At 32.2% G+C, this 6,000-nt stretch overlaps 1 protein-coding gene and 1 pseudogene across 2 annotated transcripts in view; one reads left to right on the top strand and one right to left on the bottom strand.

Annotated features, from left to right (window-relative positions):
* Nucleotides 1-6,000, top strand: part of PCCA (propionyl-CoA carboxylase subunit alpha) — a 337,827-nt gene that overhangs the window by 64,413 nt on the left and 267,414 nt on the right. The gene's annotated exons all lie outside the window — the stretch shown is intronic.
* On the bottom strand, nt 5,869-5,986 carry LOC112477832 (annotated as a pseudogene).

Genomic DNA, 6,000 nt, shown 5'->3' with positions numbered 1-6,000 from the left:
ATTAATAATTCTTTGCCAATTTTAATAGAATTGCTTATATACATTTCCAAACATGAAACAAACTTTTGGAAGGAGGCTTAATCTCTGCTATTTATGCCAACTAATTTGAAATACACTTTTATTAAAAAAATTAACAAATATTTGTTAGGATCTTTTTCCTATTCCTTTTGCATAAAAAATCATGTCAGATTTCTGTATATGACTTTTAGTATAATATGGTTTTGTCTTCCATACGTATTCATTAATGGCAAATTTGTTTTGTAATCTTTATGTTTTGGAGTTTTAATTTGGGCCTATATTTATTAGTATAGTGAATAAAGATGGCAGTTTTTATCATTCCCGCTATTATCACTTTTATCATATTATTTCGAAGAAAAAGCTATTTTAAAAGTGAATAGTAGAGAAAGATAAAAAGAAAATAGTGAGTTTAGATCAAATAAGAGTACAAGTAACAAGGTTAATTGTGATCATAATATGAATGGATGAGATTTCTACCCTTAGCAAATTATTAACTCTCCCCCACCCCCGTCCCCTCTATGTGCCAGGCACTATTCCAGGCATTTTATGTGTACTAACTCATTTGCTTTTCATAATAGCCCTACGGGTGGATAGTACTATCTTCACTTTACAGGTGAAAGAAGCTAAAGGAAGGTGAATCTAATCAAATTGCTCAAGGTCACACAGCTACTAGCACCAGGGTGGGGATGCAAGCTCAGGCATTGCCTACACTTATAAATTCTGGGCAATGCTGCCTTTGAAAAAGAGATTGTACAACATATTGTGCAACAAAACCTTAAAATGTTTTCAAATTTTTTCCCTTCATCTATCATTGTTTTTTCCCTGTAAGAATATGATTTTATAACTTGTTATGATTTTATAATTATAATTTAAGCCTATTGGTACCTCTAGCTTATAAGAACATTTCCAGACCCAAAGGGACTATATAGAGTTATCTGTGAAAGTTCAACTTTTCCTAAAAGCTGAAAGTGGGGAAAAAGCAGCAGATGACATAAGAAAAGCACGTAGAAGAAGAAAACAGTAGAAAGCAGTAATGGTGGTTTGTAATAGTGTCTGTAGTGTGGTGATTCTGGTTGAGTCAGTATAAGCAACTAAGAACACACATGTTGGAGGACTTGCTTTTCAGATGCCTTGGCCAGTGTAATATTAGTAGAGTGTGGGGATCTTAATAGTAGTAACAATATTTGGTAGAGTTTAAAACCAGCAATGAGGATGATTACAGATATTGAAAGATACAAAATAAGGAATAAGAAGAGCTAGAAGATAAAGCAATTCTCTCAGAGATGTCAAAAAGTAACCAATAATGCAGAAATATATATCCTATAGAAGGTAGACAAATGTTTCTATCATTTGGGGAAATCACCTGGATAAGTACATTTTCTTCAAGGTAAGAGAAAGTCAAAGCTCTGGCTTTATATAGCCAGGTATACTACTGAATAAGAGAAGACTTTGTTAAATACATCTTTGATAAAAATAGGATGAGGATGTGGGTTCCTAGTGAACTAATGATGCTCTCGTTTAGGGGATTGTCAAATATTATATAAAGTTGTTTCACATGTGCTTTTTAAAAATCTGTGCATACCTTATAGTAAGTATCTCTATAGATTAAGAAACTGAATCAGAAATATAATGACTTTCTTAATAACATACTACTAGGTAATCAGTTTTTTCGATTGAAGTCTTGTTTTTTCAAGCCCTGAGGGTTCTAATAAGCTAGAGTTTAATTGTACACCATTATTTGGAAAACTTAAATTTAGCCAAAAACCACAGAGAAATAGCCAGATTTTAAATATTTTTTATATTTTAATATTTGTTGTGATTAATTTTTTAGGGGTTTTAAGAATCTAGTATGCTTTTTAGATTATCAGAGAAAGATAAAATTATATTTAAATATGTTAATATTACAAGAGCTTATTGGTATTAAGAGTATTCTTTGGAAAAATAAGCATCACACAATAACTTAAATAGTAAATTAACATATAAATACTTTTATTCATTCTAGTGCCACATTTATTTAGAAATTTTCATTTAAAATTTTAATTATGAAAATTTATTTTAAAAGTTAATAGATATTAGATGTCTTCTTATTTTAGATTTTTCTGCTTTAAAATGCAGATTGGATTATGTCTAATAGACTAATATTTAGTGCCCAATAAATGAGGCCTCTGTTCATATAAACCAAATATTTTGTTTATATTAAGATCTGAATTATTTATATGACATACTTTTTTCTTGGCAAGTGTTTAAACTTTTCAGATTCTTGCCAGGTCTCTGGTGAGCTTTAGATCACTAAGTCTAGAATTTGTTGACTGAATTAATGAATAAACCAATAGATTAGTACCTTATATTGATTTTTTTTTTTTTTTTAACAACTAGAGATTTTATTTTCACTCTTTGGAAACTATTTGAAATAATGGTAGCATTTAGATAAGTTTCACAAATCTTAACCAAAACTGACCACATTTACAATAATGTTTTGCACAATATTTTTAGTTGATAAAGTGTAAAAATTTCATGTTTGTCTTGGCTTTTCAGACTGTGAGATATTAAAAGTGGTGACAGGGCGGCTCTGTTACTGTTTTGCAGCTAGCTCTTTCAATTGATGTTGAATTGTGGCTTCCCGTGCACACAGGGTTAAGTAAAAAGGTTGCAGTCATCTAGTGAGCATTTTTCCTTTAATGTGCTCATTAGTGGTGGCAAGTCCAGGTTTCAGCACATGTCAGTAATTTACATTTCATTGCTGAGTGGCTGCCCTTGTTCAAGAGTTGTTTTTAAGCCTGATGAATATATATTGGGAATAAACAGAGTAGAAGAATTGAAAGCCAAATACCCTGCCAGGCCTTTCAGTTGGTTCTGAAGCTTCCAGTGGATCTCTGATTAGCAATGCATGAAGCAGGATGAAAATGCAAAGATGAGGCCTACAAAAGTTGTCACAGGTAAGCTATCCCCTTTAAATCCCCTTTTTGTGACCACCTTGCCAGTTCATTTTTCCCAAATTCTCCTTTCATGGCAAACTTTCTGTTAAAGTGCAAATACTCTGTTAGACCTAGGAAGTGAACAATAGAGGATCAACCTGGTTCCTTTACCCCTTCTAGCTATTAAGCCAAGTCTGATTGTTATGCACTGAGTCCTTACAGCTCCTAGGGACCTCATTATTGTGATTGGGATCTCAGTGTTGATTCCTTCTGGGATTCAATTTTCCCTTTTTGCCTGATTGGTACCAGCTTGTTCTGGCTTTTGAAAGCTTGCGTAGATCATTAAAGGGTAATCTATGGAGGCCGTGGTCAGTGTTGCTGTACATAGGGATAGGACTCATGTTAATGTTGTCTTTGAAATTTAGGGGTTTGGGAAAATTCAGTTTTTTTTTTTTTTTAAATAGAAAAACTGGATGTATTATAATGAAGCATTTTTAGAACTCAGGTTTTATTCTAAGCTACTTCATGCATAGATGGAGTAGCATTAGGAAATACTAGCCGAGCTATCTTTGAAAGATTAAAAATGTAATTCTCGATACATTTTATTTCCATATATATGGAAATTTGGGTTTATTGCAAGAAAGTAGGTGTCAGTATTGCCAGTTGTGTGTGTGTATATGAACTTCTGTCATCTACTTATTTTTGTGCTCTTTTTCAAAACATTGAATTTAAGAACTTTTGTTCAGAATTCATGGTTAGAATCAAAAGAGTGAATATGTGACGAAATACAGCATTTAAAGACATTTAAAAATATCAGTACTCAAGTCAGATTTTTTTTTTATGGTAAATTCAGTAGGATGTGATTTAGCTCTTAGATCATTTAAACATGAAGGCATGTTAAGCACAGTTTATTAAGTCTTCATATTAGTTTTTTTATTAGCTAGAGTTTTAATAGAGGAGCAACATCACTTTTGGAAATTGTTTTAGGTGTATGAGGATAAAGATCCGAATCGAGAATACTAGTTTAGTAATGTTCTGATCAGTACTTTTAGCCTTTGCAAAAATGTAACAATAAACCTACCTTCTAGATGACTACTTGAAACTATTCCTTTTGGAGGCTTGCCAGATAAAAGCCTCATGGGATTAAGTTCTGGAAAATCACTTGCAAATTTGTGGGGGATATCAGTGACTTTGAATATTTAACTGTCCAAACTGTCATCTACATGTGTTCTGTCTCTGCATTGGGTAAAAAAATTAGAAGTTTGTCATCCAGTTAGAATTAAAGGTGACATCTGCTTTTAATTGGTGTTTTATTTTCTTCCAAGTCAGTAAAAATTCAGTAAGACATGAATTATCAAATTTTGCAATGCTAAGCAACTTGTCAAATGACAGTAAGCACTACCTTGAGCACTTGTACAGATGGGAAGTGTTAAAATGTTGATTAATTGTCCAGAGTTCTGATTATGGTTTTAGAAGGCTAAAGCTTCTATAACCATTGCCAGCTTTCTAGTGTCAGATAGTATTCATTTGTTAATTTTGTAGGCTTTTTTCAATTACTGGCAGATTGCCTCTTGTATAAACGAGCATTTAACTTGTTTTAGTGATACTTGGTCTGGTAGACTTAGGGTCAGGTAAGGCAATGCAGAATTCTTCTGTTTCTCAAGTCTATTATTTAGTAGATACCTTAGTTAAATTCTTTTTAGCAGAAAAATTGAAAAAAAACTTACAGTGGGCTTTAAATGGTATTCTCTTACACATACTCATGATGTGTTGACAAGGGTGTATCTGCTTGAATCTTGGCAAAGGAAGCCTTGTATGTGCCCCCTGTTGAAAAAGAAAATTGATTTTTTTCTGTTTTTACCATTTCCAAACCATTTTAAGATATAAAACATAAAGATAAAGAAATCAGTTCCTTCAAGAAGAGAATGTAAAAATAACTCAAGACTTCAAACATTCTTGGAAATAAAAATGACCCCAGAAAATATTCCCATTATACTGATTACATTTTACTTTTCTAGTTACTGAAAAATTCCACATGGTACTAAGTAGTCTCTTTATAGAAAGTGTCTTTAAAATTGCAACTGTGAAGTTTTATTTTTTGCTCATTGTTAATCCAAAAGTGGAGTTTCTCCTTTTCCTATTTGAATAGATCTGTATATTAGAGGTAGAATTCTGTTTTAAAAGACTTGTAGCAATATTTCTTAGATTAGTTTCTTAATATGACTAGACTTCAATTTAATTCAGGTTTTTTTCTTTTTTCACTTATGAATAGCTGATAAATGTTTTATATAGTAATGCATTTTTGCTACCAGAAAATCATTGGATTATTTAATTTGATTCAGAAAGTCTGTCCTGTTCAGTTATTTGGATGTTGTGTAGATTAATTTGAACTTAAAAACTAGAGAAGATGCTTATGTAAATTAACTTAATAGTTTTACATATAGTCGATAAGTAGCATCTTAAGCCCAAGGGCCAAATTTAGCAGTTCTTATAGGTTTTTAGATAATAGTTGAAAAATAGAAAACTTCAATTCTAGCTAAACTATACACAGCACATTAATAGCCATTTTGATGCCTGATAACTTCAGGGTTCATTGCCCCTGTACATTTTTCAAATTATTTGCTTCTCAATACATAAGGCTTTAATTTACCTCCTACTGACAAACCCCAAATGGGTTTTTAAGAATTTTGAAAGTGGACTACTAAAGTTCGACTGTAGCACTGGCTTTGATTGCTGACACAATTTTCTAAGACACTCCACATTTAAAAGGATGGGAGGTTCAAGCAGCATCTTCTGGGCAAATGCTAAGGTATGTTTTTTTATTTTTCAGATTTAATGTTTTCTATAATATTTTTCTCTCTTTGAACTGTGTCTTAATACCCGTTTATTAAAAAAAATAACAGGCACAAGATTCAACCACATTGTTTTTTTTTTGCACCTACAGCACCTGGTCTTCCTAGGTGGCTTCCTATCCAAGTACTAACCAGGCCCGACCCTGCTTAGCTTCCGATTTCAGATGAGATCAGGACGTTCAGGGTGGCATGGCTATAGCACATTTTTTTTAAAC

This window comes from Pteropus alecto, unplaced genomic scaffold (genome assembly GCF_000325575.1).
Source record: "Pteropus alecto unplaced genomic scaffold, ASM32557v1 scaffold13, whole genome shotgun sequence".
In the NCBI taxonomy this organism is placed as follows: Eukaryota; Metazoa; Chordata; class Mammalia; order Chiroptera; family Pteropodidae; genus Pteropus; species Pteropus alecto.
Note: the sequence above shows the minus strand (reverse complement) of the source record. Positions and strands in the feature narration are given on the sequence as shown.